This window comes from Helianthus annuus, chromosome 7, assembly GCF_002127325.2.
Source record: "Helianthus annuus cultivar XRQ/B chromosome 7, HanXRQr2.0-SUNRISE, whole genome shotgun sequence".
Lineage (NCBI taxonomy): Eukaryota > Viridiplantae > Streptophyta > Magnoliopsida > Asterales > Asteraceae > Helianthus > Helianthus annuus.
The window spans coordinates 66045586-66054999 of record NC_035439.2 but is presented as its reverse complement, the minus strand read 5'-3'; the positions used below and the strand labels follow the sequence as shown (position 1 = coordinate 66054999).

The following is a 9414-nucleotide window of genomic DNA, read 5'->3' as shown; positions in this document are numbered from 1 at the left end:
GCTTATTGTGACATTATTTTGAGGTTCGCTCCAGAGGTTCGCTCATAGTGACATTATCGTGTCGTCCGCTCATAGTGACTTTAAAGGTTCCGCTCATTAGGTCCGCTTATCAGTCATCGACTGAATACAAACGTATCGGCCCCTTTATAAATTGACAATTAAACTGAGTAATAAAAGTTTGTCGGCCACGAGATTTAAATAAATGTGCATGTGATTGTGTTGGCTCAAGATAAACGAAATGTTGGTTCATCATTCAGCTCGATTATCATAGTTGTCAGTTCTTTGGTCCAATCAATGTTTTTGAATCATTAATAAATTGATAAGGTTGTTGTCGGCCACAATCAAATAACGGTCCAATAGAATTGACACATTTAAAGGCCCAATCACTAATCAATTGCTAAAAGTTGTCGGCCATAATTAAATTTGTATGTGTTGTTGTTTGTCCACATTATAAAATTGGTCCAATCACAAAGTATAAACTAAAGTGACTGTGAGTTGGTTACATGATGTTGTCGGCCCAATGATAGTTGTTGTGTTTTAAAGAGGCCCAATCACAAAAGTTCAACATCAGTTGTCGATTTTGTGGATGTCTGATTGTTTGCATCATTTTTGTTGAACATTTAAGAGATATTATTTGAATGGCCCAATCATTAAAAAGATGAATATTTGAGGTCCAATCAGTATTGGTTTAGTGAAAATTGGCGGCCCAGTCAGAATTACATGTGATCATTTTTTTTGTGGATATTTGCGGCCCAATCAAGTTTTTGGTTTAGTAGATATTTGCGGCCCATGTGCGGTTAGTGGAAATTCATTGTCAATATTTTCGGCCCTATAGGATAAAAGGTTCTTTTTGTTTGCACAATTAAAAAGAACCGGTTTACATTGATTTGGTATGGGTCGTGTGGTGTTATCAAGGTCATTTGAAAGAATCAAGTTTATTTGAAAGATCCAGTTCCTTTGAACCTTGTCAGTTTGTTTGGAGTATGGTCAGTTTGTTTGAATATTGATCCGGGTCATAGCACTTCGTACGGTTTGACAACTTAAATCTCAGTTCGCATCAAGTTCTGTCCGCACAGTGTGTCAACCTTCAGTCTGCACAGTTTGTCAACCTTCTGTCAGCACAGAATATTCATCAGTTCGAGTGATTCAGTTCGCACAGAGTATTATTTTGAGTTAGTTGTTTGATAAGTGTTTAAACTGATAAGTGTTTGGTTTGTTTGTTGATTCAAGGTAATTCGAGAAATTCAAGGTTTGCATCATGGCTGAAGAATTCTACAACACGTTCTTCAACGTGTTCACATCCGAATCGTCCGAGATTACAAATGTTACACCAAAAACTATCATGAAGGCGATCAACGAAAACATCAAGCATGATAACTTTTACGGAACTCATTCAAAGCCACCAACTCTGGAAAGCATTGAAGATTATACCTGGTGGAAAGAACGTTTCATCAACTGGGCAAAAGCGTATGCACATGAAAGCTGGTTTTGTCTGGAGTTTGGATACGAAAAGCCAAAAGATGATAAAGGCGAAGAACTACCGTTCAAGAGATTTTCCAGAGAAGAAAAATCTGAGTTTGCAGCTGAACAGAGAATGGTTGCTTTGATCCAGACAACAATCAGAAATGATATATTTACATTGCTTACTCATGATGGATCGTCAAAGTCAGTCAGGGAAGCTTTACGAGTTAAAGCTGAGGGGGGAAAACAGATTAGAAAAAATAAAATTGGGTTACTTAAGAAAGAATTTGATCTGTTTGACAATATAAAAGGAGAGACATTGAGACAAATGATAGAGAGATTCTGTCACCTCAAAATCGAACTTGAACGTTTTAAAATTGACAAAACAAGAGAGGAACTTATTGATAAAGTCATTGAAGCGTTACCACGAGCTGATCAGTGGCAAACATTTGTTTTTATCTTAAAAAATGATGCTTCTTATGACAATATTGCTCTTGATGCTTTGTTTGAAAAGATTGAAAGTCATGATCTGGAGTTACAAAAGCAAAGCAAGATGACTGGTTCTTCACATCAACAGAATGTGGGCTTGTATTACAAAGGTAGTGTACCTTCTGATAAAGGCGTTGGTTCACCTAAAACAGCATTTAGTGGTGAGAAGATGATAGAACCACAAACAACGTCGACAAGTCATCATTCTGGATATCATTCATCTTCATAGTCAAATTCTGATGAAACTGAAGAGATTCTGTGCAACATTACTCTCAAATTGAAGAATTCTCCTGCAATGAGCATCAATGCAGCAAAGCAGCAAATGAGTTTCCTTGCATCTGTTCTAGAGTCATATGAAGGTCTTGTAGCTGGCAAAATTGGAAATTCCGAATTGACCAAAGAAGACTACGACCAGGTTGATCCGGAAGAGATGGAACTCATTGACATCCGTTGGTGCTTAGCTAGTTGCATTCGCAGAGCTCAGAGGTATATGGAGATTACCCGAAAACAATCGCTTGGAGGTGCGTCAACAAAGCTTGGATTCGACAATCCAAAGTGACCTGCTTCAGATGCAAGCAAAAAGGTCATTTCAAAAGAGAATGCAGAAACTCTGAAGTTGCTGAAGGAAATGCACGTCCTTTCAACGATGACTATTATCGAAAGGCGATTTACCATCGAAGCAGAGAAGAGCCAAAGTTAATTGAAGATAAACCGAAAGAAAAGTCAAGAGCTTATGCTGTAATATACGATGATGAAGGCTATGATTGGTCTGATATTTGTCCAGAAGAAGATCGTTTAGAGAATGTTCGTAAAACGGCTCATGGGAGAGCTATGACAGAGGAAAGAAAGTTTGTTTTTGTTGCTGAGATTCAAGATGAAAACAAAGACAAAGACACTGTTGAAATCAGTAAAGAAAAAGTTGAGATCAAAGAGAGAACTCGAGAAGAGATCTTGAGTGAAAAGACTTACAAAGAAAGAAATGTGGTCTACAACAGAATGGACGACATGCAGGAAGAGTATGAAAATGCTGTGAGCAGTCGAAGATGGGATAAGAAGAGAGAATGTTACTACAACAGAGAAGGAGAACCGGTTGTTCCAATGAAAGACATAATTTTTGATGATGTTCTTCTCGTAGTCCCAATGAGAGCCGAATATTATCGAAATGTGATAAAGATGACACATATGCTAAAAGGCTTGAAAAGGAGATCAGATATGCCATGCTATCATGTCTGAGAACAAGGGATGAAGAGAGAATGAAGAAGAATGTTGAAGAGATGGTGAACAATCTGAAGAAGGTTGCTGAAGAGGTTGAAACAGAAACTGTTAAAGTTGAAGTTGTGAAAGAAGCTGTTACTAAAGAACAAAAAATTGAAGAAGAGGTGAAGAAAGAAGAAAAAGAAGTAAAGAATGAGAAGCTAGAAACTGGTAATGTTGGTGATGAATTCAGTGTTGAACGAAAGCTAAATGATGCTGAGATGAAGCAGACAGAGGCAGCTGAAAACACCGAAGTGCCAATCACTGAGGTACATTCTGATTCTAAAATCTTAAAATCAATTGAACAGTGCAAGAAATGCATGGAACCATGCAGAGCTTGTGCTGAAAAAGATGAGCAATTCAGAACAAGAGATTTTGAATTCACAAAAATCGAAAACATTTTCAAAGAAAAATGCAAAGAGATGTTAGAAAAAGAAAAGGTTTTTAACGAAAATGATGAAAAACTTTCAGGAAAATGTACAAAGTTAGAAAAAGAAAATGAAGTTTTGGGAGAAAATGTTTTGAAAATGACAAATGAATGCGAACAAAAAGAAATTGCTTGTCAAGAAATGAAAAAGGAATATGACTCAATGAAATTATCATATCATGTTACAAAAGAGTCATATGATAAAGTAAAAGACGAAATGAAATATGCTCAATCTAGAATGAATTATCTTTCTGAAACAACCAAAGAGCTTAAACGAATGTATGCTATAAAACAAGATGTTGTTAATTCCTATATTGAGGATGTTGCTAAGTTAAAGTGACAGATTGCTGATTTAGAACAGGATAACAACAAGTTAAAAAGTTACCACGTGTCGTCATATGTGCTTGAATGAATTTTCAATATAAAACTGGGAGATGGTGAGTCTGAGGAAAACAAGAAAGGCATTGGCTCAGAGTTTCATCAAGTTCCACCACTGGAAAAGTTTGCATTTTATGATAAGGAAAAGGTCGAAAAAGCTTTCAACATGGTAGACCAATTGCCAGACAACATTGACATAACCTATTCCAAATCTGATGATTCTCATGATTCAGAGGTGGTAGGTAAAGTCGTTGAAAGTGTGTTGAAAGAAGAGTCGATTGATACAGGTAAATCTGAATCACAGGATGAAGATGAAGGAAATCTTCATGACGCATATCTGAAAAACATAAAATCCGAGAAAAATTTGAATGATGATTCAAAGGGATTGGTTTATACCATGATTAGATCGGACAAATTATTCTTAGATGTTGTATTCCCGATTCAGAATGTGATTTCAGAAAAGGTTGACAAAGTTTTCAAAATGGTTGAGATTGAGAAGTCTGAGATTGCAAAGTTTGTTGGTAAGAGTCATAAAGGTTCGTATAACAAACCTGGTTTCAAAAAGAAAAACATGAAGGTTGGGTTGGGTTATAAGAAGAAACAGAATCAAAACAAAAATGAGACGCCAAATTATCAGGCTAAAATGAGTTTTGTTCAAGGAAACAGTTTAGCTGAAGAAAAAGAACTCAAAATGAGACAGTCTAATGCTGAGTTTGAGGCACAAAAGAGAAAGCAACAACCACAGGTCAAAGATGTGTCCATGAGAACATGTTTCAAATGTGTTCAAAAAGGACATCTTGCACGAAAGTGTCCAAATCTAAAACCTGTGGATGTTGACCACAAGAAGATTGATTCTGAGAAACAAAAATCTGAGTATGTGAGACAAAGGTCAACCAGATTTGATTCAAAACAAACTTGGAGGTACAACACAAACAAGTTTGCTTCGAATCAAAATTGGAAATCAAACCAGAACAGGTTCGATTCAAGACAGACCTGGAATTCTCACACACCCAGATTCAGAACAACACAGAGTTGCAAAACATCAGTTGATATGACAAAACCCCAAGAGTTTTGGAAACCAAAAAATGTTGTTCAAAACCAAAGTGTTCAAAAAGATTCACATTTTTACAAACGTGGTACTCCGAAAGGTCATACATGGAGTGTTAAGAAACATATTGATGTGGTAAAAAATGAGAAAGTTGAAGTTAAAATTGAGAAAGTTCTTGTGAAAAATGACAAAGAATTTCCAGCATTGAATGAAAATTATTGTGTTGAAATGCCTAAGGTCCAACAGACCTGGGCTAAATTGTTCAAGTAATTCAATTAGTTGAATGTGCAGGTGCTCAAGAATACTGAAGACTGTGAGATTGAAAGTTGGAGCAGCCTGGCACATGAAGAGGAGGCAGAGGCTGCTGGACCCTGTGTTGGTTGAAACAGGGAGTTTATATGTTTTTCTGTACATAAATAAACAATATTTTCAAAACCCTAAAAATTTAAAAAAAAATTAAAAACCAAAAATATGTTTTTAGTTTGTTAAAATTTGAAAAACCAAAAATATGTTTGTTTTTAATTTTTGTCAACAATAGAAAATTACAAAAATATGTGTTGATTGAATACGCCGAAACCCTCACGGCTGAACAAACATGATTACATTCATCAGATTGAAAAACGGTTTTCAAACTGTAAAAATCAATGTGTTGTAAATCATGGGGGTACTTTATGTTAGTTTTTCTGTAATTCGGTACACGAGAAGCAGAACATGGATGGCGAGACAAAGCTATCAGCATCGTGTTGTCAAATTTTCTTTAATGGTTTTGCATTTTAGGGGGAGAAAAATTGTCAGAAAATACAAAAACATTAGAAAATTTGAAAAATCCAAAAACATGATAAAATTCAAAAAATTTGAGTTTTGCGTAAAAAGAGGAAATGATAGTACATTAGTAGACAGTTACGGTATGCTAAAGAATTGTAAAGAATTAATAAGCGTTAAACAGTCTCACTGATGATATGTCGATAGGTTTTTATACACTTAGTAAACTTTTTCGGGATATAAACCTAAATTCAAACACTTGCTTATTTCGTGGGGAACACTGCTTGGATATATAGGTAACCCCTGAAATCTCGTTTGAAAGGTCCCTTATTCTGAAATACTAGATCTTTATACTCAGTGATATCTGGGGTATTATTCCGGGACTTCTGCTGAATGGAAGTTCTGACCTAGTCCCCGAATAATACTTTCCGCATTGCTTGAAACATAGCATCGCCCTCAGCAAGCTGATGAAACAATAAAATTGATAGTCGCTGCTGTTGTAACTAAACGATCCTCTAAAGGGGACACACCAAAAAGTCGAAGCCGTCATCTCTCTGCGTATACGAAAGTATCGACCTGAGCTCTCACGGCCCTCGCATCTAACCCCTTACAGATATCATCTGTGGTATACTCACCTGTAAGACTAAATATTGGGATCTGGATACGGGAGTATATTCAAGAGGTGGGACACATGAATGAGTTTAAGTTCTTAAAACATCTAATTCGTATCCTGAATCAGTTGAAATTTGTATGAAAATTTAAGTGGATCAGTATATCGACAATCTAAGTGAATTGTTTAATTCTTAATGTGTAATTAAGCTCAACGGTACTTGTGACCTGTCAAAAACTGATATGATCCTCTGACGAATACTCAAACAAAAATATTGTCTGTAAATATGTTTGTATATATTTCTTTACTGCTTTATATTTTCAGAAAATACAAAAAGATTTTGATTTCTGCTTTATTTTCGATAAACCGATGTCTGAGTTGCTGAGTTTCAAAATCTAAGTAAGCTGATTGTGTTTCTGAAAATAAAACAAGTTCATTAATTTGATACTTGAATTAAAATCAAAAATTTCAAAAACAGTTTGTGATATCTCCAAGGTCATTAGTTTGGACTTGGACGATTAACTGTGAGGGAGTTGGATTCTTTAACACTGCCAAATCTGTGAAGATTGTTGATAGGGGGAGTGATTTAGAGAGTTGAATAGTGCCAGATTACGATTTCTGGAAAATTGAATTTTCAAAACAGTGTTACTTATAAATGTTTGAGAATTGCAGATGTTATACCAGACTACGATCCCGAAAGCCGAGTCTAAGGGGGAGTCTGAAGACGAGCTCAACGCAAAAGGAAGCGTGGATTTGAGAAGCCAGGAAACTATCCTGAAAGAGCTTGCATACGAAAAGCAAGGTGTAACATCCTGTTTTGTGAACCAATGAAATTATATTTAAAATTTATAATTTATATATTGTTGAACGACTAAGTAACGAGTAAAATGGTTAGTTGAAATATGAGACATCTGTACAAGCCCTGGCTATTATAAGAGACCGTTTAATATTAATAATTAAATACATTATTTTATTTACCTTACTCCGTTTTTAATGAAACTTAGGTTAAAACGCAGATAAAAATATGCTCGTTTTAATGACATATTCGTCGTTTTATAAAACGTCATATTTTAAAAGTTATACAAGAAAAACGAGTGAAGCAGCTGAATTAATATAACTAAGCTAGCTAGCTACACGTCAAGCTAGCTAGCAAGCACGTCAATGTCCCACATCGCCCAGAGAGGAATTGAGGTGCCTGCTTGCTTCACATATATATAGGAGTTAAATTGTAGGATTTTAGATACACCAAAATTTTAAAGGGAACGCTCTAGTATTGAGAATCCCGCGTATACGATACCCCATTGGGTGTTGTTAGTAGTCGTTTTTGGAGCACGAGTAGGAGCAGGAGTAGGGAAACTCTACATCAACGTGCCGTAGATAGTCTTGAGGTATACTCTCGTTTAAGTTTATGTTTAGTTATTTATTATTTATTTTTAGCAGTTAATATTAGTTTTATTATTAGTAATAATATATTAGTGGTAGTAGTGTTAGTATTATTTTTAGGTACTAGGGTTATTGTCAGGGGCGGGTATTGGGTAGCCTAGCCTTAGTTAGGCATGGACTGATCAACCATGCTTAAACAAGGTAGGGTTAACCAATATCCAACCATGATAATGACTAGTTAGGTGTACCATTACCTAACTTAGGATTATGTAAATTGTGTCAGGACCTTGAGATAGTACCTGATCATACTAGCAATTGTATCAACGGTTAGCTACTAGCAAGAGGTGAGTTTTATGAATGCTTTTCAAATGTGAACATGCTTGTCCTAAATTGTAATAATATGGCATGACTGTTGTACGCATGTATATAACCTGAGCATGACATACACATGATATTTGTGGTCCCTTATACGTGCCGCTACGGCAGGATTTGTCGGTACTACACCTGTGGTGTAGTGGGCATTAACTGTATGGTTATGGAAGTTACGTGGTAACGTTGGGTTATGATAACATGGGCGGGTACAAGTCATGATTAAATAATGTGAATTGTAAATTGTGTATATTCATAAACTCACCAGTGTAATATCTGACGTCTTTTAAGCATGTGTCACAGGAAATGATGGTTAGTCTTGGGCGGGTTGTTTATCTCGGATAGGCGTGACTAGTGAAATAAAGTATCTCAAACTTTCTTATCTGGTGGAAATTTTGCGTGATCAGCTAATAGTAGTTTGACCAAACTTTGTACCTTTAAGTTTCCAACTTTTGTACATTACCGTTTGTATCAATAACGTAAGTATTTACTGGTAAGTTGGTATCAATTGTGTATGGTGCATCCTTATCTGGGTGTGGTGTCACAGTTGGTATCAGAGCCAAAGGTTTTAGCGAATTAGGTATTTGGTATGGATACCTAGGCTTCAACCTAAGAGAACACGCCAGCTTATGTAATTTTTAGGATGCTCTGGCTGACTTTGAAATACGAATAATAGATAAATCCGGGTATGAACTTACTAAGGATATAGAGTCATTATAAAATACCCATAGTAATAATTACAACCTATAAATCCTCATTTCGTTACCACTTTGTACACACTGCCCTTAACAATAATTACTCGTAAATCTTGTCTTCTTTACTCGTTAGGAGAAAATAATAGTAATAATAATAATAATAATAATAATAATAATAATAATAATAATAATAATAATAAAATCTAAAAGATAAAATGTAATACGTATACGTTGTATACGTGAAGTGCATATATATAATGATACTTGTGTATTATTTGAGTAAGTAATATTTCTTCTCAATCAAGTATCATAGAGTAAAAAAAAAAGTGAAGGCGGCCAATAGCGTAGTTCATTGTTAATATAAATAGATGCCAACCTCCTTCATACAAATCATACACAACCTTCTCTCGCACATAAAACACATGAGCAGGTTAGTAGTATGTTTAGTTAAACATTAATTCTTTTAAGTTTCAATATTAAAAATCTTTACTATGATTAATTAATTTATAAATTTAATTAATAGTAAAATGTTCATAGT

At 35.2% G+C, this 9414-nt stretch overlaps 1 long non-coding RNA gene across 1 annotated transcript; it reads left to right on the top strand.

Moving 5' to 3' along the window:
• The first annotated feature begins 7695 nt into the window (after positions 1-7695).
• LOC110903918 lies at positions 7696-8872 on the top strand. The gene is made up of 3 exons (XR_002572238.1): positions 7696-7817; positions 8096-8156; positions 8485-8872. It is a non-coding gene; the product is annotated as an uncharacterized LOC110903918 (long non-coding RNA).
• Positions 8873-9414: the final 542 nt, after the last annotated feature.